Source organism: Protopterus annectens, chromosome 2.part2, assembly GCF_019279795.1.
Source record: "Protopterus annectens isolate FY-2018-M chromosome 2.part2, PAN1.0, whole genome shotgun sequence".
NCBI lineage: Eukaryota > Metazoa > Chordata > Ceratodontiformes > Protopteridae > Protopterus > Protopterus annectens.
Window position 1 is genome coordinate 915,787,492 of NC_056730.1, and position 27,370 is coordinate 915,814,861.

General features: G+C 37.9%; 1 protein-coding gene across 1 annotated transcript in view; it reads right to left on the minus strand.

Annotated features, from left to right (window-relative positions):
* Positions 1 to 27,370, minus strand: part of PLXNA4 (plexin A4) — a 2,762,645-nt gene that overhangs the window by 1,596,434 nt on the left and 1,138,841 nt on the right. The window lies entirely within an intron of this gene.

The following is a 27,370-nucleotide window of genomic DNA, read 5'->3' on the forward strand; positions in this document are numbered from 1 at the left end:
ATGGAGCCTTGTGGGACCCCCAGGATGATTGGGAGCTGAATGAATAAGTTATTGTCCCAGAGGACTGCTTGTTGTCTGTTACCTAAATAGGAATTAAACCACTTGAGTGCCTGAGTATCTAAGGAAAGAGATTGCAGTGTATCTAACATTGATGATTCACCATGGTAAAGGCTTTAGAGAGGTCTATAAAGAGAGCAGAGGAAAGCAAGTTGTTATGATTTTTATTAATACAGTCAGAGACGGATAGGAGTGCAGTTGTAGTGCTATGGAATGGTCTAAAGCCATGCTGACAGTCAGCCAGCAGATTGTTTTGTAGGAGATGATCAAGTAGCTGCTGGTGGATACATTTCTCCATGATTTTGCTAAAGGAGAGAGTAGAACTATAGGTCGGAAGTTAGACAGTTCAGTTGAATTACCACCCTTATGCAATGAAATTATATGGGAGACTTTCCAGAGAGAAGAGATGGAACTTTCTGTAATGGTTCTGTTTATTAAGATGGAAATAGGGTGGGCTACTACACCAGCTGCCATTTGGAGATATTTGGCTGGGAGGAGGTCAGCTGATGGTGTACAAGGTTTACGTTTATGAAGAAGTGTATGAACTAGTGATGTTGGAAGTGGTTGAAGAGTAAATGCAGGAGGTTTATTGGCTGATGAGGGTGCTAAAGTGGTGCTAGCTGGGGAGAAGGTATTTGCTAATGATTTAACAGTTTCAGAGAAAAAATTGTTAAATGTATCTGCAATTTGGATAGGAGAGTTCTGAGTCAAGTTAGAGGGGGTAGGGGTTTTGGATTGTCCTGGATGGAGTAGCCTGTTAATACCTGACCAGAATTTTTGTGGATTATTTTGTTGGGTTTTTTGGAGTTTATGGTAATAGTTTTTTTTTTGTCAAGAATAATTAGTTTCTTTGCAGCATTTCTAAGTTGTCTGTAGTTTTGGTGGTCAGTCGGGTCTTTAGTAAATCTCCATTTGGACCAAGTCTTATTTCTTTGTATCATTTTGTGCCGGGTCTCTTTGGAGAGCCAAGGAGCAGGTTTGTTCCTAATTCTGACTGTACAAGAGGGGGCATGGTGTTCATGAATTTGCAAGAATTTGGAGTTAATGTAAGATACCGCATCATCAAGTGGTAAGTAATTTAGGGGTGACCAATTACAAGCTTTGAGGTCAGCTTGGTAGCTGTCTAGGTTTAGACTTTTCTTGTTCCAGGTAGTTCTAAGGGTAATTTGGTTGGGAATACTGGTCTTGTGTCTAGTTATAAAGGTGAGGGTGTGGTCGCTAATATCATCAGGCAGTGTATCTGTTTTATATTAGAGAGGATTGCTATTAACTAATATCCAGTCTAATGTGCTTTGTTTATTGCTAGGTTTGTGAGTTCTGGTGGGAGAGGTGATGGTTTGATAAAAGCCATAGAGGTTTATGTGATTTACTTCGTTTGGCTGAGGTAGAAGAATTCCAATCAATAATAAAATCTCCAAGGAGTACGGTTTCTTGTGGGAAGGATGTGGAGAGCCAGCGTAGAGCATTTTCAAGAGTATTAATGTTATTACCTGGAGGGATATAGGCACAAATAATTTATAGGGATTTTTTTGCATTAATCTGGAGTTTAGTAATTAAGATTTCAGCATTGTTTGGAGATGGAGCTTGGGTATCTACTGTTGTGATTTGTAATTCAGATTTGTACAATATTGCTACTCCACCACCTTTTCTGTTTGGACAATCTAGTCTCAGGATATTATATTCAGGTGGTATTATATCATCATCCCTGGTTACTGGCTTGAGCCAGGTTTCTGTTAGACATAGGATGTCAAAAGAATATAAACCTAACAGAGCATGTAGTTGTGTAACTTTGTTGTTTAAGCTATGAATGTTGAGGTGACCTATGAGAAGAGAGTTGGGGCCACTAATTGGGGTATAAGAGCTAGTGGTGTGGAGAAGCTGGGGATCAGGGATGGTATTGTTTGGGCCTGTATTTGGATGAATGTCACCATGTAGTAGTAGGTGTTGTTGTAAACTATGTGAGTGTTTTGAAAGTTTACAGAAATGAGAATAAAGTTTTCTAAGTTGGAGGTACTTAATGTGATTAAGCCTGTGAAACAGAGATAGAAGGTAGGATGATGAGGATGTTATGTTACAGTGGATTGAAGGGGATAGAAGAGAGAGTGGAGTTGTTTGTTTCAGGGGATGTTGAAATCTAGTAAGGTTAGGATATTCATAACTGGTGAGGATATGTGATATAAGTAGAGTGGGGAGAATTGTAAGATAAAGGAACAAGTTAAAGAGTTTAGGTATGCCTGTGATAGGCATAGTGAGGTAATAGGAAAGGTAAGCAATGGGATAAATGTATAGTCAAAAGGAAAGCTAATGGGTGGGGCTATAAAAGGAGGACTAGGTAATTGGAGGTAGTAAGCAATTAGTAGTTTAACTGTTATGTAACAAGATAGAGTAGGCTATAGGTTGACACAGGATGGGGGGTGTGGCCACAGTTTAGATGCACTGGGGGTGGGTGAGATTTGGGGGTAGGTCAGGGGAGCGGAGTGAGCCAGCAGGGCGAACAGAGTGGGTTAGAGCAAGTGACTGGAGAGCTCCCAGAGTCAATCTGTTAGCTGCAGAGTACTGTGGAGCAGTTGGAAGTTCCAGGTAAGAGGGGGCACATATCTATGTTATACAGTAACAACGGATAAGGACTGGGCAAAGTCAATAGTTGTAGGGAGAGGGACAAGATAGCATAGAGTCAGATACACCAGTAAAGGTACAGTGGACCATAGTAATACAAGTAGGGTGAGAGTTAGGAGATATTCCAGAAGCCTGTTATAGGGAGCCACTTAGTGGTCAAAGGATCCAACTATAGGAAGCAATAAGAGAGAGGGAAAGGAGGAGTAGAACACAGCTAGAGTGTACACTGAAAAAGAAGACAAGCTTTTCTGGAGTAGTTGGGGGGTATGGCTGCTGGGTATCTGGCTCAAGAGGGAGGTTTTACACAGAACACTAGACTACAGATATTTCTTTGTATTCTTTTAAAATATACAATTCAGCTTCAGAGCCTATATGAGAGGACAAACATACTTTCACTGTTTCTTTAGCTGGAAGGGTTTTGAGAGTAGGATTATAACTTTCTGGCAGATGAGATGGCTGTCTTTTGTATTGGGGGGGGGGGTCCTTATAGGGCAGGCAGGAAGATTCACAAGTCTATAGCAGGTTAAGGGTTGAAAGCCGGGTGGGTTAGAGAGAAGAAAAAAGCAAATTAAGCACAAAAAGGCAACTATGGATACAGCAATTAGGCAATGATAGTTTAGGATATTAGGCAAATATCACAATAATAAAATCATTTAACACATTCACTCTACCAAGAAAAGCTTAGGAATACTAATCTGCTTAGGACTAGATGCCAAAGGCTTATACTATAGTCTAGTCCTGACTAACTACTTGCGGGTATTAAGCAAGACCCAGTAATAAACACATACTAATATTATGATTAGAGTAAAAGCAGTGAGTAACATCATAAAACATTACTATTTCTTTAGGTCACATCAGATCAGAATTAATAGAGTCAGGGACATAGTGGTTAGCAAGCAGGTACACAAAATATGGTATCAAGAAAATGGAAAAAATTGCAACAAATCAGATAAAGAAACAGTTCCAGACAATAGGGTAGCACAGCCAAAACAATACTACAATTCATTAAGCTATAGGAATTAGGCTGCTAAATATTTTGCAGAAAATAGGCAGTATACACAATCCAAAGTTAAACTTTGTTGACAATATTATCTTGTAGAACATTCAATGTCGGCTAACAGTTTCAGCGCATTAGTATGTACCATAAACTCACAGTAATCAGGTTACCGTCCAAAAATAGAGGGGAAAAACTAGTGATAGGTAGCACCCTAAAGTGGGAACAGTGCTACATATGCTAGACTGTCTCAGAGAACAAGGGTTCAGGCAGTTAAAAAGCACTCGTGGGTAGGCAGCATTAACTGTAGCCTCCTCTACGAGAGAAAAGGAATACAAGAGGTACAACAGTTAAATAAAACAGGCAACTAGGCAGCGATTATATCACTGTCATAGTCATCTCTATGAGTGGAGATGCAGATAGAGCGAGGCTCTTGATATAGGCCAAGGCGAGTTAACGACACTACTATCTAAGTAACATGTAATACTTATTTGTGAAAAAAGGAGTGAAAAATAAACAGGGCAAGGTACTTACAGCCAGCATGGCAAACACACAGTGTGAAATCAGCTGGGTAATGCTCCTAACAGCTCTACGTTATAGAGGCTAGATGGGTGGCGTACCTTAAGGCCATGTGGGGAATGCCAAATATGCAACTGGTCCAGCCAGTCAGTTATACATAGTTTTCAACTAAATAAAGTTAACGTTAAAAGGTTGGCAGATGAGTTTAAGACAGCGTGATAAGTCTTAAAGACAATGCTACTGATGGAAGTCCAAGCACAGTAGCATAAAGTGGCCACGCTGATAATCACAGGTTACAGCACAGTTTCAAGGGAGCTGGAAGTTACAGGATGCTCAAATTAGTGCTTAGATGAAGATCGCTTTCATAACTAATGGAGAGAAATAAAACCGATATACCACTTGAAACATATAATAGTATCGCTTTCATAAACAGCTAAAAGTAAATGCAATGTGGTGACTTTCCTCATAAGAAATCGCAGACACAGCTAAAGGGGGTTCAGCCTACGCAGTACTACAATTAGCACTTTAGACTCAATCAACAGTGAGCTGTCTATGGGTTCTTTAGCAGAAAGAGTACAGATTATGTATACATTTAACCTAGCACTGCAGCAGGTAATAAACAGACAAACAATCATGGAACTCACAGAAACATACTAACAGTAAGCACTACAGCAGTAATAATACAAATAAACAAACTTAGAGCCCTCAGAAATAAAACACTTACATTGGTAAGAAGCAGTCCTACTGGGGCCAGGGATACACAGCATGCAGGTGAAAAGTCAGGATAATAAAGATGGTGCCACGAAGGACAGCCCACTTTTAAGCATTTTGTGATGGATATGAGGTAGTGTGGGAGGAGACAGGGCAGAGAGGTCTTGTAAGGCTAGGGCGGGGCAAAACCACAAGTAGATGTGCTAGTAAGAGAGGGTATCCTTAGGAGCTACTATGGTAAGTGGGTGGGGAACAGAATAGAGTGAAAGTGACAAAAGTAGACGGTACAGGTGGGGGGGAGGTAAGAATAGGAGTTTGGTCAAGAGAGAAAATAATGGAAGTATTGATTACAGGAGATTTAAGGATAGCAAATAAAGAGCAAGTGACTGGAGAACTCCCAGAGTCAATCTGTTAGCTGCAGAGTACTGTGGATGAGTTGGAAGTTCCAGGTAAGAGGGAGCACAAGTTTATGTTATACAGTGACAAGGGATAAGGACTGGGCAAAGTCAATAGTTGGAGGGAGAGGGACAATATAGCATAGAGTCAGATACACCAATAAAGGTACAGAGTGGACCGTAGCAATACAAGTAGGGTGAGAGTTAGGAGATATTCCAGAAGCCTGGTATAGGGAACCACTTAGTGGTCGGAGGATCCAACTATGGGCAGCAATAAGAGAGAGGGAAAGGAGGAGTAGATCACAGCTAGAGTGTATCTGGGGTGGTTGGGGGGTATGGCTGCTGGGTATCCGGCTCAAGAGGGAGGTTTTACACAGAACACTAAACTACAGATATTTCTTTGTATTTTTTTAAAATATACAATTCAGTTTCAGAACCTGTATGAGAGGACAAACATACGTTCACTGTTTTTTTAGCTAGAGGGGTTTTGAGAGAAGGATTATAACTTCCTTGCAGATGAGATGGCTGTCATTTGTTTTGGGGGGGGGTCCTTATAGGGCAGGCAGGAAGATTCACAAGTCTATAGCAGGTTAAGGGTTGAAAGATTGGTAAGAAGCAGTCCTACCCCACTGGGGCCAGGGATACACAGAAGCCAGGTGAAAAGTCAGGATAATAAAGATCATTAAATTATTAAATGCACCATGGCAAAGCTACATATGTAGTTTGAACCTCTTAACCAACATATACACACACACACGAGCCTACACGGGCGCATACACACACACACACACACACACACACACACACACACACACACACACACACACACACACACACACACACACACACACACAGACTTACACCCATTCGCACACATTATGATGACTACCCCCCCTCTGACAAATGCACACACAACAATAATGATGAATATCAAAAAACTTCTACTTTGGATTCCCTCTCTCTCTTACAAATTAATAGAATTCATTTAGAGGTAAATATTTTTGCTATATTTTGCAAAGTATTATTTTATACTGTTGTTATTTGACATGAACATATCAAACAAACTGCAACAGCCAAGGAATGGTGATTCATAGCATGAACTACATATGACTCTTGAAGAATTTTTGTAGTAGTTAGCAGTTCAAGCATATGTTCTCATACTGTAATGCCCATAAAAATATAAATATAGGAAAGATAATAGAGACTGTTTTTGTAGCTCTCATCACTTCCACTCTCTTCTACCCCTGAGTATTATTAGTCATGAGTTGTTTGTTTCTGTCTAACGGCTCTCATATGTTTAAATATTCATAATCTTGACCATCCATAAGCTGCATATGTCACAGCACTCATAATTGCAGGCCTGGGAAATAAAGGGTCAGATGGATACAGCACTAGCCTAAAGTAGAAAAGATTATGAAAAGATTATACTCTGTACTCCATTTGTTAAAAAACCAAGAAGGGATGAAATATGTCAGTGAATCAAAAATTAAGAACCAGTACAAACCAGTATGTCACCCAGAGAAAGGATGTTCACAGGAGCAGAAAATACTTAATCTTATGGAAGTGTTTCAGGTATATTCAGATTGCTAGGCAGTATACATATATGCATGTGATACACAGCTATCACTCACTACTATACGTGCATGTGATACATAGCTATCAGTACTACATGTGCATGTGATACATAGCTTAGTACTATATGTGCATGTGATACATTGCTATCAGTTAGTACTATATGTGCATGTGATACATAGCTATCACTCATTATATCTGCATGTGATACATAGCCATCTCAGTATCACATGTGCATGTGATACACAGCTATTAGTAATACATGTGCATGTGATACACAGCTATCACTCAGTACTATATGTGCATGTGATGCATAGCTATCAGTTAGTACTATATGTGCATGTAATACATAGCTTAGTACTATATGTGCATGTGGTACATAGCTGTCACTCAGTATTATATCTGTATGTGATACACAGCCATCTCAGTATCACATGTGCATGTGATACACAGCTATTAGTAATATATGTTCATGTGATACATAGCTATCACTCAGTATACATATGTGTACGTGATACATAGCTATCAATCAGTATACATATGTGCATGTGATACATAGCTATCACTCAGTATTATATGTGTACGTGATACATAGCTATCACTCAGTATTATATGTGCATGTGAGACACAGCTATCACTCAGTATACATATGTGCATATGATACATAGCTATCAATCAGTATACATATGTGCATGTGATACATAGCTATCACTCAGTATTATATGTGTACGTGATACATAGCTATCACTCAGTATTATATGTGCATGTGAGACACAGCTATCACTCAGTATTATATGTGCATATGATACAAAGCTATCACTCAGTATTATACTTCTTCAGGAATTGAGTAACCACTGATGATCTCTTCCAGTCAATCACAGCAGCATGGTTTCAATGTTTGTAACACTTGACACGTCATATTATTCAACTTTTTTTTAATTAAGTTAAGTCTTATCCAATCTACAGCATAATGAACAGCAGTAACGTACATGTAGAAATGGCTGACAAAACACATCTGCCTTGCCTGATCATTTTCTTTGCTTCTAAATAAGTTGCTGCTATTTGTTAACAATATCTTGCTGCCTCCTAAAACTCCTTGAGCAGTGATGTATGCTTAGATTGTACATTAATGCATTCATTCCCAGCTTTTATCTCACACTATATGGGAAGGCATTTCATATACAGTCTCATTCTATAAGAACTGCAACTAACATGACACCAGAGCCATCCTCGCTCAATCACACATTCCAGAATATCAACTCATCTGAGAAATGCTGCCCAATTAGATTTCTGTTAGTGTATTCATGGCACTTAGATGCGTCTCTTTTGTTGCCTTACTTCATTCCCTTTATTTGACACCCTTGGACTACTTCTATTGCACTTCTCTGTACAGTCCCTGCTCTCTGTCATGACCCCTGCAGAAATATCATCATCAGTACTATTAGCAGTATTCCTGCTGTAAGCTGAATTCAGACTTTGGCTATCCATAATAACAGCAAAATTTACTACATATTTCAGTAAAAGGTATAATTATTCTCTAAATAAATGCATACTTACCTTCCGTTGTCCTTTTTATCTCTGAAGCAGGCCTTTTCTGGGTCTGGATGGGGTCACTGTGGCCTCAATTTATTTGCAACAGGGACCTGCATAAGCTCTGCTGTGATGTCTATGGCTGGGGAATGTATTGCCAGCATCACAGCTGTTGAGGGTGTCAAGCCACTTCACTCATTCCTATCTGAAGCTGCTTAGTGATTGCATTGGTTTGTAACCCTCTTGGGATACAAACTTGTACAATCATTTACCATCAGAAATGCTTATGGTAATTCACCTATTTAAGTCTGGTACAGCTTCAGCTTCCATCCATGGTTGGGTATTAGCAGTCATCAGTTCTACTGTATCATCCTCTTCATCAACTAATATGGCCAAACTTAGTAGGCTAACAACTAGCCTGGAGACCATCGGTTGCATCAGCACTTCTCTGCTGGGATTCGGCATCCCCATTTAATACATCCTGTATCAATAGCTGTCTTTACAACCACCAGTCTTGAAACATTCTGTCCAAATAGTTATTCGACAGTTCTGTCATCTATGATCATCAGCAAATAGTCCATGGAAAAGCTTCTCCATGGCCTGTGCTTCATATATAGACTGGATTTTGAATAGTATTCTCTATCTAGATTCACTAATCCCACTCTAGAGTCACTATTTCTGTTCAAGAACAACAAAGATGGATTTCAATGGTGGATGCAGTTGCAGTAATAGAGTAAAGTATTCCTGAAAGCTTTAGCAAACCTTTTTACAAACCCATTCATGGTTGGATGGTGAAGTATAGGTAAAGACATAACTGCAGACCATTATCACTGACTAGTTGCTCAAGCAAGGCATTTCTAGTAAACGTTATTCTTAATACAGATACTGCATTTTCAGATGTTGTTGACTCCATACCTTTTATTTCAGGCCACACTGAATGCATCCACCAAAATTTAGGAAGAATGAGTCCATAACAGAGAACTCAGTGGTATTTATTTACAGGGGTAGTGCACAGATCTCAAAGGACCATTTGCAGACAAAGCCCAGGTGAATAGAACCATGTAACAAATGAACAAAACATATTTACAGATGCAAGTATAAGCTAGAAAACAAATATGTGTGTATATATATATATATATATATATATATATATATATATATATATACACACACACACACACACACACACACACACACACACACACACACACACACACACACACACAGACACATATACACACATGCTACAACAATTAGTTCATGAAGCAGTTAATGCGAAAACATGTATAGAAAAATGTAATTATGCTTAGCAGGGCTTTTTTGGATAAGATGTAGTCATAATGACAGAGGTGGTTTATGCTACAGCGATAGCAGCATATCATTATATAGAGCGGTATGAAGACATTAGAAGAGTCAAGTGAGAATACTTGCAAGAACAAGAAAGGACAACACAGCAAGAAGGCAGAGAAAAGGTGAGAGTGGCAAGCGGAGGGAAGAAGAGTAGAAAGAAGTGTGAGAGAGGTGCAAAGAGAAGAGGAAAACTGAATGAGAGGCAGATGTGCCAATCAGATTGAACGTCTGGTCACAGTTTATTTGGGTAAGACTTAACATGGCCAGGAGTTCTGACATATTAGTGGCTTTTGGTCCTAAGTAATTAAGGCTGAAGTCTCCAAGAATGATTAGGTTACCGTTTTTAGGAGCTTTGGCATATATTTGCCATATATGTGTGTGTGTGTATATATATATATATATATATATATATATATATATATATATGTATATATATATATATATATATATATATATATATATATTTATATTTATTTGAGTAACCATATACATTTTCATGGAAGAGGTGGTCATCTTCAAGGATACATTATGCTGTTGGATGTGCACGTTGGACCATCTGATGTCCAACAAAGCTTTTGGCAAGGTCTTTAGTGTCTATATTAAAGTGCTGTATCACCACACAAAACTTCAGGAAAGGGATATAATTACTGTTCTATGTGCCCTGTATGCATAGTATCTCACATTATGGAACATAACTTAGGTGCAATTATAACTCTAGAATCACACATGAAGATTGCTTCACATGTAAACTATTTAGATAAGTTCAAGTTAAGCTACTTGTAAATTTTTTGAAAAAAAGCTAATAAAAATTTTTTTGAGTAAATAAAAAAAGATTGCTTCACATGCAAACAGCAACTCTTTCCCTATCAAAAATCTCAAGGTACATCGTATTTTAAGTTCTAGGTTGCTTTTTTACAATAAAAAATGCATCCACTGTTAAGCATCACAAAAGAGACCATTCTTCAAATGACAATTTACCATACATAAATTGTTAGAATCATCAAATAGCTGTTTTTGGATTGTGATAGAGAAAATAAAGAATATAATCAACTAGTTTCAGTCTTTCAAACACACATTTTTCAGTAAAATCTGACGTTGTCTCACAGAACGACTTGCCTCTTTCTTCTTGTTTAGAAAGCTATAAAAGAAGTAAAATGCTTCCACCAGTTGGACAGAAGTAATATATGAAAGCTATTTCATTCTTCTTTTGTACAATTTGTTGCATAAATTCACTCTTTATACATTTCAGCATTCATATGCAACATTCCCCTAATAAGTGCAAAACTCCACTGCACAATGTTATTAATTTAATCCCATAAATCTCATTGTACATCAGTCATTGCACTAGTCGTCCACCTCTAAGTTTCTCTGATAGGTCAGTTTTATAGTAATAGTTGTCTAAAAGTTTGTAGACATATCACCTGAAAATTATACTGCACTATGAAGTTTTTGATTTTATTTTTTATCATTATTTTTATTTATTTATTTGTACAATCATTTAGAACCAAATTTCTGTTTATATGTTTCTCGGGCAAGTTCTAGTCTGCAGTCTTTTCCAGTATGAGGTTTTCTTATCGGTTATTGTGGCATAAAATTCTTTTTCACCATTTTTTGCTAACTCATGTTGTTTTCTGCAAAGAAGGCACAGATATAAACACCGAGCTGGCCTCATTGCCAGTTTGTTTTATATTTGCACAATTTATTTTTATTCATGTATTTATTTACTTATTTATTTATTTTATTTTACATTTGCTAACCAGGAATGTCCAACTGGAGCGAGGTCCATTTACAGCAGAGGCCCGGGGAGAAAAGCTCCACATAAAACAAGTACAGTGGTAGATATATATATAAACAATCACGATATATATAAACAAAGGATATATAATACAGTGCAATAGAAAATATATATAGACACTAGTTTGTTCTATGCAAGCTTATGTAGTCATAGTTTACACATAGTTGACTTTGGATAGGAGTATTTGGGAGAGAAATACTCTCTATTTGCTTATGCAGTAAAAGAGGTATCTCACAAGAGATAATATACAAATACAAGACATAATGGTTTATGTGTAGAAGCTCCTCATGGAAGTATTTTTAGTACAGTTTTTTAGAGATAGTAATGAGTGAGAATGTGGGGGAGAAGTGGAGCACATCTAAGTGATGCAAGGACATAGCCAGGACTGTGCGAGGTGTGACTTGAGTAATTTTTTGTATAGCAATATAGATGGAGCCAAGGTGATATTCTGGGGGAGGCTGTTCCATTTCTTGGTGATGGAATAAGAGAAAAGAGCGTTTCCTGCAGTATTGTAGGTTAAGATACACAGAGTAGGGCTTTGTTGGATGACCGCAGGGGACGGTTTGCTATGTATTGGTTTAGTAGTTGTTTAAGGCTGGGGCTTTGTGGGTATTATTTAGTATGTTTTAGGTGAGGACTAGTTGGTGGTAACTAATTAACTGTGGGAGTTCTTACCACTGTAGATATTTTAGGGCAAGACAGTGATGGCTTCTAAATGTGGAGTTATTTGTGAATTTTGCTATTGTCCAGGTCTGTTTTCCTGATGTGGGTTAGGATTGGGGAAGCGTACATTAGGGTAAGACAGCAGGTGTGTTTGGGCTAGTGTGATTTGTGCTTGATCTGATAGGAACTGTTTGTGTTTGTATAGAGTTCCTAGCTTTTTATGTACCTTTTTAACGGTTTGAGAGATATGGACATCAAAGTGAAGATCCTTATCTATTATTGCACTGAGGAGCTTAGTATGGGGTGAGGGAGAGATTGTTGTGCCATTTTGGAGGTGATAGTGAATGAGGTAGGTATGGTCCTGGATTTATTGAGGGTAAAGAGAAGTACTTTGGTCTTGTTGGGGTTTAGAAAACGTTGGATATCAGTAATCCATTTCTCAACGGAACAGAATGATTCTTGGGTAAGGTTTTGAAGGGTGGCTATGGATGGGGCTGAGCAGATTAAGGTAAAGTCATCTGTGTACTGTATGAGTGATGCATGCAGGGTGGAGGTATGTAGTTTATTGGTGAAACTTGTGTTATGTAGAGGACCTAATATTGATCCTTGTGGAACGCCAATAGTAGTTGGTAGTAAAGGTGATAGGACACCCTGCCATTTGACTGCCCGTTGTCTATCTGAGAGATAGTTTTTGAACCAGAAAGTAGTGGAGGGGGCAAAGGACATTGTAGTTAGAGTGTCTAGAAGTAGATTGTGAGAGACCATGTCGAATGCCTTAGCTAGACCTAGGAATATGGCTGATACGAAGTGATGGTTGTTTCTAAGTTGGTTGATCTGATTGGTGAAGGACAGAAGAGCAGTAGTTGTACTATGATTTGGGCAGAAGCCATGCTGTGTAAAGGAGAGAAGATTGTGCGAGACTAAGAAGTGCATCACTTGTGTGTGAATACATTTGTCTAGGAGCTTAGAAAGGGGGGGATAGGATAGCGATGAGGTGGTAGTTTGATAGCTCATAGGAGTTGCCACCTTTGTGTAGAGGAATAATATATGACACTTTCCACAAGTTGGGGATCTGAGCTTCTTGTATGGAGTGGTTAATAAGAACTGAGACAAGGTAAGCCAGGGACTCTGCAGCTAATCTTAGGAAATTAGTGGGTAGACCATCTGCTGCAAGGGTGGTAGGTTTTAGTTTTAAGAGCAGATTTTACCATGGAGGTTGGTACAGGTGAGAGTGTAAAGGAGGGTAAATATTTTTTATCTGTGGTTGGTGTGAGTGTAGGATTATTGTTAGATAGTTGGGTAGATAATGTGAGAATAGATTCTGTGAAGTGGTAATGAAATCGAGAAGCTATGCTGTCATTATTAGTTTTGGTGTTTGGGGCTGGGGTGGTAGTTTTGCTGGGTTTTAGAAGGGAATTGATAGCTTGCCAGAATTTTTGTGGGTTTTTGGAATGTTTGTTTTGGACATTAAGGCAGTAGCTTATAACATTACACTGTGAAACTTGTATAATATAAAGAGTCAGGCTTTACAGAAGCATGTCTCTGGAGAATGTGTTTGCATGTTGTTCAATAAACATACATTAAAGAGGCATGTCTGGGAATTAGCATGTTCTAGTTAGGAATTTCCTCCATATTTAAAGTATGGGACGAGAAAAAAAATCATGTTTGTAGAAATAAGCACAGACAAAGAATATCTAAGCGTTCTGTGAAAAGATAGATGACTACACAATACAAATCAGCAGATGAGAAAAGCAATTTGCTACAGAGGTAATATTTTATATTTAGCAATTTTTATTTTAGATCTAGGCATTCTTTCCTCTCATTTAGAGGTACACAGCAATAATGCTCACTTCACTGGAAATAATGGAACAGATAGCTGAGAAGTGAGATTTGAAGCTCCTGAGACTTGTTCACCTGCAATGTCTTTAAAGTGTTCCTTTAGAAGTGATGAAGTTGTATAGGTAAGTCTAAGGCATAGCAATGTAAACAGTAGTTGTTTATAACACTTAAGGTTGTAGTCTAACATGCTAGTAGACGTGTCCACTGCTGTATTACGTGCTACTGTGACGGGGTTTAATCCTGAAAATCTTTTAACACTGACACTTTTTCTGCTGCTGTTGTTTCTTTGCTTGTTCACTCTGAAACCAGTGTATTACCATGCCACAGTGTAAGGTCAGGTAATTGTCTGTAATCAAAATCTTCCTCCCAGGACTGGAAGAAAAAGTAAATTTCCATGGCTCTTTTACAAGTGCTAATGATCACATCAACAGCAGGTTTGGCAAAAACAGTAAAATCATTTTCTCCATTAACTCATGTATTACAGTTTAGCTGCACTACAAAAAAGTATGGTTTTAATGAAAAAATAATTTTTCTTATCGCATACACCTCTCATACAGTTTCAGTCTCTGTAATATCCTTACATGGCAGTCACTGCAAGTTTATGTTCTGCCATAAGACAGGGGTCCAGGGAAATAAATAGTGTGGAAAGAAATATCCAGGGAATTGTTATGGCTAGGCTTGTATAGGCCATAGGGCCGATGGCCTAGTACCAACCTATGAACCTATAAACTACAACATTGTGTGAACTCCATCATATCTGCACCCAGCAGTTCTTAAGTACATAGAGAAGGGAAATTCTCTTTCAGCTGAATTTAGTCTTAATTTAACAAAAATGTTGTGCTTTGATATGTTTTTTTTTTAAATCTGTGGAGGCATGGTATCATTGGGGAAAAAGCAATTAATATCTGTATATGATGTAAATCCAAATACAGCACCAAGGGGTAAAGACTCCTGCGGTCCAAAATATAAAATCAAAAATCCATATAACAAAAAAACATCCACAGGAATCAAGCACGGTGGCTCGAATCAATCGTTGTAGAGCAAACTTTCCAAAGACAAACCAATAAAAGGTACGCGAGCTGGTAAAAACAGTCCAAGTTTAATAAACAGTTAGTGCTTTCACCCAGTAGGCTTCATCAGACCAAACCATTTGTAGAACCCCACATTGGATCTATACTCCTGTAAGGTAAACAGATACTGTTCCTCCCAGGTGGCCATCACTATGTTGGCGTAGCTGTTGGCACATGAAGTGCCCATAGCTACGTCATCATTTTGTATATAAACATCATTATTAAAGGTAAAAATATTATTCTGTAAAACAATTTCTAAAAACAAAGTCAAAAGGTCAACTTCCTCGGGTTTCAACCCCGAATGTACAGTCATATACCGATGTACCTGTATCACACCATCATCATTAGGAATGACAGTGAAAAGGCTCTTAACATCCACTGTAACAAGGATGTATGGTTCACTCTCATTCATCCCCTTCATAAAGGTATATAATTCCAACAAGAATTGTTTGCTATCCCTTAGAATATTGAGATTAGCATCTACCATAGGTCTTAAAAAATGTTCTAAATAAAGGGATAAAGGTTCAATGACCCATCCTCTTCCAGCCACTATTGGTCTTAAAGGTGGTAAATGCAAAGATTTATGAACCTTGGGTAGACCCCTTATAGTTGGTATCAGAGGTTTATTAACCCTAAGAAACTTAAACAAATCTATACTGATATCATTACTCTTGTACAAATCATCCATCATGTCATATATCTTGAAAATCTTAATCATAACATCATTGTATTCTATCTTGGTGTAGAACATACCCTCATTCAACATAACGGTCATATGTTCTAAATATTCATCCTTATCCATCAGGACAATAGGGCCACCCTTGTCCGCCGGTTGTATAACTATTGAGGTGTCTCTCATTAAGTCAGACAAAGCCCTCCTCTGTTGAAATGTTAAATTATTATAATTTTGCTTCCTATTTGCTTCATTATTAAAACTATAAATATCTTGTTCTGTTAGCTGTGTAAACGTATCATCTAATGGATGAAATGGAGGGATATAGGTACTCGGATTCCGAAAAACTCTTGTACCTCCTTCAAAACTATTATTACCAAACTCTAATTTCAATAAAATGTTACGTGCAAAAAGCCTAACATCTAAAATAGAGTCAGTCAAATCACTGACCCTAGTGGGTATAAATGTCAACCCTTTATTTAAAACTTCTACTTCATACCTACTTAGAGTCCTACTGGAGAGATTAATAACTAGGGATTCGGGAGGCGTTCCCACATTTTCTTCAAGGTGGGTCCCGTGTGCTCGCCTCCTGAGCCCTTCCTCTTCATTCTCCCCCTGCTGTATGACCTCTGTCTCTGCACTTGATGTGAAGTATCTATCGGGAAAGGGATTGAAACATTATGACAATCAGATTGTACCCATGTCGATGGAACAGACCCTACATCGGTCTTCCTTCTCACAACCTGTTCATTATTAGAAGATGTACCCCTCATATTATCAGCAGAAAGACCACTATTGTCTTTAAAGTCTCTATTATCGACCATGTCATTCCCTGTGGAAATGTCAAGGGATCCCTCTGTTCGCCTATCTACATTCCCTAGATCAAATACATTAGTTTGAACAGGGGTATCATTAGTGTTCACTGACACTGTGGATCTAACAACATTAACGTTTTCCATAATATGTTGATTAGAAGCAGTAGCATTACTGCTAACAATGTTGTTACCCCTAGGCCAAGTAAAAACGTGGCCTAGTTTAAAATCTTTAACATCCCTATTAATTTTATTTTTCTTCTGCTCAAAAAGTCTCTTCTCATATAATTTAACATTGTCCAATAATTTGTCCATGCCTACTTCAGTCCTTGTAGTCGGATACTTCAGTATAATCATTTCCTGTTGTTTAATTAAACGGTCCCTCAGTTTTTCTTCCTCAGGACCGAAAAAGTAATTCAGTAGTTGCATATAATTAAAGCTGAGCTCTAAATTCAGCTGCTGCCATTTATATAACAGTTCTGCATGTAAATTACCTGTTGCCGGCATTTTCATGATGCGCAAGCCCCTCGGAACTATTCTCCTCTCCAGGCAGACTTCAAAGTTTTGGCGTTGCAATTGCATCCGTTTGAGCTTCAAAAAATCAAGTTTTAGTCTATTGAGCTCATCGTTAAGGCCGGCCAAATTTATACCATCAGTATCATCATTATTATTAACAATAGAAGGTTCATGGAGCGGAAGTAAGTTCTCTTTACTGAAGACGCATTCCTGGAAATGCGTCTGCCTCTCATCCCTCACTTCTGATGAAGCCTACTGGGTGAAAGCGGTAACTGTTTATTAAACTTGGACTGTTTTTACCAGCCCACGTACCTTTTATTGGTTTGTCTTTGGAATGTTTGCTCTACAACGATTGATTCGAGCCACCGTGCTTGATTCCTGTGGATGTTTTTTGTTATATGGATTTTTGAATATCTGTATATGCTTAAAATAATTTGTTTTGAATGAAAGGCCAAATAAAATTTGAGACACATGCTTCTCCTGTTTTACTCAGTATAAAAAGCTCTGCAAATATCCACAACAATAAGAATATCTATATGAGCCCATCTCTTGCACTGCCTCTGTGTTTCAGCCCTTGGAACAGACTCCAGCAATTAGAAAATCAGCTTACAGTCTGTTTTGTCTCATGAGCCCTTAATCACAGCAGGACACACAGGACACTACCTTTACAGAAGATGAAAATGGTCTAACTTTACACAAACTCCTGCCAAAAGAATTTGCCAGCAGATCGCTGAAATACCCTTGCTCAATAGAAAAATAAGATAAAAACATATATAACTAAGTATGGAGCTAAGCAGTATTTAAACTAGAGATTTCTAATGTATTAAGCAAATTGTAATACTTCATGCACTGTGTCAATGAATCAGACAATGCTTCACCGAGCAATGACTCTATACGAATATTAAATACACTTAAGCAGCTATACTCAACAGGCTGGTTGCTGGAGGCATGCGGCACTAAACACGCTAGTGAGGAAGGCCCAGAATTACAAAAGAGGGAGTTTCCTGGAACCTGTGTTGAAGGATCATCAGTAGAGCGTGGGATGCATCATACTGGCAGATTTCATTGATGTGATGTCTTCTTCTACCTGCATTGCACATGACTGCATGCATTCAGAAGACCCAGAATTCACCTGTCCTATCCACACTGTCAGATATTACTGTATGCTGACAATGATAAACAGGAACATGCACTGCATACTTTTAAAGCACTCTGGGCAATCCAATCTTTTTCATGCATGAGTTTGCTACATCTAATTTGAAGTCACATTCTATAAAATCAAGGTTGTGGGCATTAAGGCTACGTCTGTTATTCTCTGTTTTCAAGAGTGTCATCTCTATGTTATCTGCACATCCTCCCTGTGTCAGTAGCGGTTTTCTCTAGGGTTTCTGTTTCCCAACAACATGTTGATAGGTGAGCCTCTAAATCACCCTTATGTGTGCATGCATACTGCAGTGGACTGACATACCAGCCAGGACATTTTTTTTAATATATTTGTTAACCATTTGAGCCCACTGGATACAATTATCTTCTTACAGAGGAAATCCAGTAGGACTGTCTCGTAATCTGACTTGCTCACAGCAGGCAAGCAAAAGTGGAAGGAATCAAACCCTTTACCAGTTGACTACAGGAAGTAGCTCTTCAACAGTAGAACTGTCATCCTCTGGGCCAACTACCAGTCTCTTGCTCTTTGCCTTATACCTGTTTAGTAATGGCATAAGCTGCAGTTTTCACCTGAGATTCCGAATGTGATACAGCAGGTATCAGAAGATGAATGTGATGGCGCAGAGGATTCATCTGCAACACGACTACAACAATGTGAAGTTGCACAGGATTCATCTGCAACATGACTACTACAATGTGACAGTGCAAAGGATTCATTTGCAACACGACTACTACAATGTGACAGCACAGAGGATTCATCTGCAACATGACTACTGCAATATGATGGCACATAGGATTCATTTGCAACACGACTACTACAATGTGATGGTGCAGAGGATTCATCTGTAACATGACTACTACAAAGTGACAGCGCAAAAGATTCATCTGTAACACAGCTACTAGATATACAGAGAACAATTCTCTTCCTCACTGCTTGATGAACCAGAGATGTTAAGAGAAAAGAAAAATATATCAATAGTATTTTACTTCAGGCAATGGATACTGTCTGAAAACCCAGCAATTCCACATTCTCTTTTGTCTATTAACCATGTTTTCCATTAACTACAGTATGTTTAGGATATCATGCACAGAGCACTTTATTATATTATTATGGATGAACAAGTAGAATCTAGTAGCAGACATACTGCCAGAAGGGATTATGTCAGACTACTGATGCATTAAGGGCAAGAAGCATCGTTTTTCTTTAGGTATTTCTCCAAGAATCCTTCCAAGACAGTGTTTCTCCTCTATGCGATAAAACATTCCTTAAGTAGAAGCCGAGTACTTAAGAGGAAGTTTGCCCTTTTTTTCTCTTGTTAGTATGAGGTGTACATTCTGATGAAAAAAATCCATGTTACTATAAAACTGAACTAATAGTATGACATACTTATGTTTTTCTTTTTAACTACATGAACTTTTTATTAACAAAGTAACTCAAAAATGGAACAAAGTACAAGGGTAGAGGGTCGATCCCAGCTTATCTGTTTAAGAATCCACTTGAATTCTTTAGGATATAGTACAATAAACAGGTGTCCGTGATACTTAGAGGAAGATTGCTCCATGAATTGTAGATAATTTTCAGTGAAGCAGTGTCTTAACATGATAATATGTGTACAGTCAGGATTCGTCTTCAGTTGTGTCCCCTCCCCAGAATGAAAACTACATTTCTGCATGCAATACTGTTTTAGAAATATGAGAGACAATGACGTATCAGCCACCTGGAATTAGGTTTACTCAGCTTCCATGTAAATCTTTAGACTAATATATTTTTCTAAACTATCAGAGATCTTACTTATGTCTGCATGTAGAGATGATAGAAAATACCTGTTAGGAACAAACAATAGATTTTTTCCATTGTTCATAAAAATGAGAGGCAAAATTCTTAAGTGTTGTGAATAAATAGCTACAATAAAACAGTAAGGGTAGTATTGGAACTTGTCTGTTCAAGGTTATACTGTGAAAAATGAATTCATACACATATCTGTGATGCTGTTTAATATTTGTAGGCCAGGATCCAAACAAACTTGCTTTATGAATTTGCCTCCTGAACACAATTATTGAAAATACAAATGTCAGGCTTAGAAGGTGATTTTGCTCAGATATAAACATTAACTGAACTTTATATGTGTTGACTAGCATTTTGTCCTTTATCAAGAAATGATGTCATAAAAATATGATACATTTAGGGCTCAGAAGATACCTGTGTAGCCATTCCAATAAAGCTGATATGAATCAGTCACTTTTACATTCATTACAGTTATTGTTGAGATCCCACAAGGCAGCCTCATTGCTTCAGTTTGATTTAACTTCGCTACTATCCAGTCACTGCTCTTTACAGATGATTTAGCAACCTGGTCCTCGGCCCTTGCTGTGAGCACCATCAGTAAAACTTTTTATCAAGAAACAATAAACCTAAGTTGGGCGTTAATGAGCTTAGTTTTGTAAGTAGTTACAAGGCATGCAGTCCAGGAGATTATTAAGAACCTAGCCAAAACTCCCAATTGCCCCGAAACACTGTCTGGGTAAGTGACTTGCTCAAGGTCACACTGCAGGCAAACAAAGAGGGAAGATGCAAACCCTGTACCCTTGGAAAAGGAAGCTGCCCATTATAAAGTTAGAGCTTTAGTCTTCTGCACTAACTCCCAGGAAATTGCAGGTAGTTGAGGTAGCTTGTTTATGTTCTAACTGTATAAGTAGGTTATATCGTGAACTTTTCTCATCTGAGTTTGGACCAGATTGCAACTGAGTGACTTGGGACTGGCCACTGCTAACTTTTGGAGCCTAGATATTATGGTAGCCATTCCAAATGAGAGGTGGAACAATTGTACCCCTAACTTACTGAATGGGCTGCTTGGCTTTTTCTGAGTTTTCTTACTTACTGCGTGCCTGGTATCCTCTCTCTCTCTTTTTTGTTTTTCTGATTGGAGCTTTTGCCTGGCTGCTGTTCTTTTCTTGTTACTGATTGGAGTTTTTGTCTGACTGCTGTTCTTTTGGTTCCTGATTGGTGCTTTTGCAGTAAGGCAGAAGCTTCTGTGCGAATTACCTTATAGTGTTAAGAAACAGATTCCTGAGCTTGTTGGCATGCTTTCATACTAACAGGATTGTGTGTATATTGCTCTTAATTCACTAGGGTATCTGTTCATACCTCTGTCTGTGTGGGTTTGCAGATTATCACATCCTATCCTTTTGTTACCATGCTTACTTTAGGAAGCCTGAAGCAGAATTAGAACGTGCCTCATGCTAAATGGCAGTCATCTACTCTTGTCTTTCACTACTACAGCTTGTGAGTGCTGCAAGTTTTTTCTCAGCTTGGAAGCTAACCTCTTACTTATCACACATGTCAATAAACAGCTTACATTCACTGCAACCAGCTAACACTACACCCACATACTGAGGTTCTTAAGAAGTTATTTCTCCAAGCACATCAATATTTTCTAATGAAAAGAATGAATGGGTTAGGCTCCGTTATTTACTCAGACAAATAAAATCCCTCTGACTATTTTCCATTTTTCTCAGACTCTTGCATGGAGATCTTCAGCTTGCCCTCAGGACTAGGAAAGTCCTTGTCTTACTAAATCATCTACCCCTCAAAAACACTGGTGATGTTAACATTCATTCTAAAGCTCTCAAATTACACAGCACACAGAATGACTTCTTGAAGGGATTGAATTATTAAACAATGGGCTCCCAGCCTTTGGAACAAACTTCCAAGGCCATCAGTATGGCTTTTATCATGAAGGGAAGAAGTCTGCCAGCTGTACTCCCTAAATGCATGGCTACATTCTATATGATCTTTTACACCGCCTGCCTAATAGTAACCTATGAACTTATAAACTCAAGACATACACAAGGTGCTCTCATGATTCAAAAAAATAGATAAGTTATTTTTGGGGACACTTAAAAAAATCAGAATCACCCACTGTTTCCTGCATGAGAAAAATCATTTTAGACAATTGGGTCTATTATCCTTACAGACAATCAGACTGTCATTTGCTGATGTAGTAGTATACAAATCATAATATAAAGGTCTATGAACCTTTTAAGTAATTGTAGCAACTAATTAATACATTTGGGGACTTTTTTTAAGGATGGCATATTTGTTAGTGGTAGTAACTCACAGCACTTTATTCTCTACTAAAGTTTTCAACTGGAGAACCCTAACCGAAGAATCTGGCTACCCTGCCTGTGTCCATACCTTGTTTTGTCAGTTTGATTACTTCCCACATCCCAAGGAAACGCTGAAGGTGAACTAATGTTTCAGACCGAGCCTAAAACTGGTCAGTACTGAAAAGTGCATCACCCCAGTAAACAGATATAAATAAATAATCAAATAAATAAATAAAGCGCATCTGTATATACAAATGCATGGTCATTCACAGAATGGAATCCTTTCTAGGCACTGTTTCTCTGTCTCTTATCAGGACGGTATTCAGTCCCATGCAGCCATGAGCTGGATGTTGCTGGCATATAGAAAATGAATGTATTAATGGAGTACTAAACTCCTTTGACATTTCCAGTGTCAAAGGCTAATGCACAGTACATGTATAGGTAAACGCCATGTTTGCTGTCTAAAACTAGTATCTGATTTCATAGAATCAGCACTTAAATTGCACAATGAATATAACATTTATGCAGCTATTTATCAGCTTTTTTATATTAAAACACAAATTAATGTAGACTAAAGGTATGTGTGTGTATGTGTGTGTGTGTGTGTGTGTGTGTGTGTGTGTGTGTATGTGTGTGTGTGTGTGCATGTGTGTGTGTGTGTGTGTGTGTGTTCATATCATAAGATGAATTCTAAACCATGAATGTCACTAATAATGAAAAATAAAAACACAACTAAAAACCCCTACTTTCAAAAATATGTAAGCTGAAACACCAGCAAAACAAGACAATGCAAATTACAAAAATGCTAAATAAAAAACTGTGAAATAAAATTGTTTTCAGGGGATAGCCCTCTTTAACCTCGTATGTGGCAGAGTTTTGCTCCCAACAAAACTCCTTATTTATTTATACTAATGCCATGGTTGCACAAGTGGATTTGTTAGAAATTTCACAGATTGTGTTATTTTGTAATAACAGCACAGTTCATTTCATTCAAAAAGCTTGTATTCTAATGATACTGATCTAACAGAATTTTTTGAAATGAGTTTGTTCTAATATATTATATGATCTTCCATGTAAATAAGTAAGAGAATTAATGTATGAGCTAATGGCCCAACTCAGACATCAGAATTAATACTGCCAAATAATTCTTATAACACTGCATTTCTGTATGACATCATGCAATATTATTTCTCTTTTTCTGCACAGCACTCACAGTGTCTCATTCTTCAGGTATTTCACTTCATAACATAACTACATATATTGACATGCTGTAGAACATTAGAGAAGAGATGTTCAATAAATGTATGAGACATTAATGTTTTGCTGAGCAAAGCAGTGAACAAACAGTCACTTATTAGCAGAGGAGCCTATGCAAGGAATCCTGAACAATACACAAAGGATTAATAGAACTGCAATATCAACTGGCTAGGTTCCACAGAATATTGCATTCTGGGAAGACTTTTCTTACTTATACATTACTTTTGTTTCAGAAAGGTGTAGATGAACAAAGATCAGCATTGTAACTGAATGTCCCTCCATCCCTCCCTAAAACACCATTACAGATTAATTACAGTATCACTGCCCTCTGCCATAGGGAAACTGAATCAGTATGACTGGATTTAGCCAAAATGCAAAACATTAATAGAGTATGTGTCACTCCATGTATAGATCTGCATGGAATGTGTCAATCCAATCAAAATATCCACATGGAATGTGTCAACCCTTGCAAAAGATCTACACACCAGACATATCAGTTTATGCAAAATATATAAAGGGAATGTGTTAGTCCATGAAAAACATCAACATGGGGTACATCGAACAAGGCATGAAATCAGCTGATGCCTCATTCTATGCAGTAGGGGGATACAGTTTGTGTTAACCTATGCAAGGCACTAAAATTAGATGTGCTAATTTAACAGACATCAATGTGTGACTCCTTGTAGGCTTTGCAGCTGAGGTGCTAGAGTTTGTGACTTGCTTGTTTTATTAAGCTAGCGTTGGATTTTCCTGGCTGTTTTTGTTGTTTTTCTAATCAATGTGTAGTCTGTTTAAACCCCCAGAAAATAACAGTTAGGTTGGTTTTGTGATTGGATTTTTCATGTTCTGAGTACCACTACAAACTTTTCTTTTCTTCTCTCCATGGGAAAGACATAGTATCAACAGAAATAAATAGCTATTATATCAGACATATCCATTTAACTTCTGTTCCATTGCTGTTAAATTGATATGTAGTTACTGGAAGTATATCCGCAACCACAACCTTTGATACCCCTGCTGTGTCATCTCTGGGTCATGAGAAAAGTCCTTAAAGAGTAGATATACAAATGTAGTTGGTGTGAAACTTAATTGGGATATACAGACCTGATGAATGTGGGTAGTGTGGCCTTTGCAGGCGTTTTACAATGGTTTACTCTAATATAGGAATTATCTTTGCTGTCAGGATTTTTTTGTTACAAATGGACAAGCTCTCAGTGTAAAAGAAGGTAGTTTGCCTTAGAGAAGTTTTTGAAGGTTATGGGGTTAGATGGAAGTTCTAGTTTTAAATTTATTTCAAAGGAGACTGCTTTGTGGTCTGATCTAATAACCAGTGAGGATATTACACTGTTGGGGGGGGGGGGGGCAACGCTCTCCCATATTTGTGAGCACCAGGTGTAAGATATTTATACCACTAGTGAGACTGCTGACCAGCTGCTCCAAGGTACTTGTCCTAGGTGCTTGCATTGACATGGTCTAGAAATCTTTCCGCCTACATTTTAGTGGTTGTGTATGCTTCTCAGTTAATGAAGGGTAGTTGAAATCATCCATGAGTATGGCATTGGGTTGAATGGTCAGAGATTCTAGTAAATAAAGGCATGAGGTGTGGTTTTCCTGATTTATGTTGGGGGACCTGTAGCTAGCAAAAGGATTGTAGGGGATTTTTTCTATGGTTAGCTGGATACAGAGTAGTTCAAACATGTCATATTGTTTGACCAGTCTTAAGGTGTCCTTATCCTTTATGTAAATGGACACACCTCCACCTTTTGTCCTTTCATGTGCAGTGGGTGTCTCAAATGTGTAAAAGGCATTATAGCCTTGCACTGCTGGGGTACTTTCCACAACTTTCAACCATGTCTCAGTAACATCACAGATGTCAGCATTCTCCAGTGTGAGGACTGAGGAGTGCTTCAGAAGAGTGTAGTTTTTTGTTGAAATTCTTAGCATTGAACGATGATACCATTAAATTATTCTGAGTAGATTTTGCTATGTTGGAAGGTTTGTCTGTTTGACAATGCCTGAAAAAGGCAGTATAGGAATGGGTAATGTTTGGCCAATATCTGAAAGCTAAGTGGCAAAGCAGTGTAGCCTGTCAATCATGTTCTCCCAGGCTGACAAATATTGGACCACTTTGGAGTGACACCAGTAGCTAAGCCAATTACTGAAGTCAATCATTTTCTGTTGGTATTGTGACATCACCCTTGGAGACGGTAGAATGCTCCTCAATTCTAGGGTCATACCTACCTGTGACACATATTCTGAGAGCTCAATTAAGTTTCTCTTCATATAGTCCAGGGTGGTACATCTCAAGTTATTTAAACCCACATGGACTATGACAGGGTCATATTGGTACTTGGGGTTTAGTGACCTGCATGCTTGCTTGATCTCATGAATCCTAGCCCAAAAGGCAACTAACTGTAACCTTCTTATCCAGCTTGGTGAGAGGGACATCAGTGAGTCTCACAAAGGAGTCTTCTATGACCAAAATACTGGGTTGTGTGATGTTAGTCTTATTGGATTGGTAGACATACTATGAGATATAGTTTTATGTGTTGTGGAGGGAGTTGTGTTTGTGTGCAAGAGGAGTTTCTAAGGACTGCATCTAGGAGGCCTTTCAGGTTTGGATAATTTACATGTGAGCACCTCTGCTTATGTGCGTCACTGTGTCTGGTCCTTCAGTTCAGTGAGTGTTGCGTGTTTGTTACAGACAACTTGTTTGTCATTTTTTTGTCTGTATATAACAGTATTGCCTCCAGTGACAATGTGGAACTACAGCTAGCACTTACTGTTTCATTTGTTTGAGAAATAAATGGTTGTCAGCGAATGTAAAGCAATTGTTACATTGCTTCAGGAGAACCATGTCCACCAAGCTAGATGCAGCAATAGGAAGAAAGTGCCTTTCCATGGTTGCAGGTCCTTAATATGTGCAAGTGAATAGAATGGGGGGGTGTTAAAAACAGGATGAGGGATGATTGCTTACACGGTGTATTCTACAGCTATCCTAGGTGATGAATAATTAAAAAAACATTTTTTTCAAATGTATTTGAGATTATTAGACAGAATTTGATATATGGCATGACAGCATTTAAAATTATCATTGGCATTGACTAGAAATGGACAATTTTTTCAATTATATTAACATCATCATGCAAGTTTTCTTATAAAAGAGAGAAAACATCTTGGTCAGCTATTATCTGCATATAAGGGCTATAATCTATAAGATCCTGTTAAAAAATCTGATTTGCTAGGTTCTACTCCTTCTGGCAATTGCACTTTTTGTTCCCATGTTTGTTAGTCTAATAATTTTACTTCTGTCAATATAGGAAAGGTTTATGACTATCAGGTTGTTTGGTCCTTATGCTATACAGACAAAAAACATGTGGAAACAAAACATACCATTACATTTTAGTGACATACAGTGTCATTGTGATAGAAGTGTATGATTTAAACATATTCTGAAAAATCAGGATGCACATTTCATTTTTATTGATATTGATAGGGTTGATGGCAGAAGTATTGAACAATATTATTGGCAAACAACACTGGATAAAAAATAACATAATTGGATTCTTAGATTTAGTGCTATGTACAGACATGGTTTATGAACATACTGAAAATGATTTTTCCTGCTCTTTCTCCTTTTTTATGAAATCAATATTCAATAGGATGATTTTTATTTGACTATTTATAATTTATTATTATATAATATTATATTAAGAATTAATGAATTTGC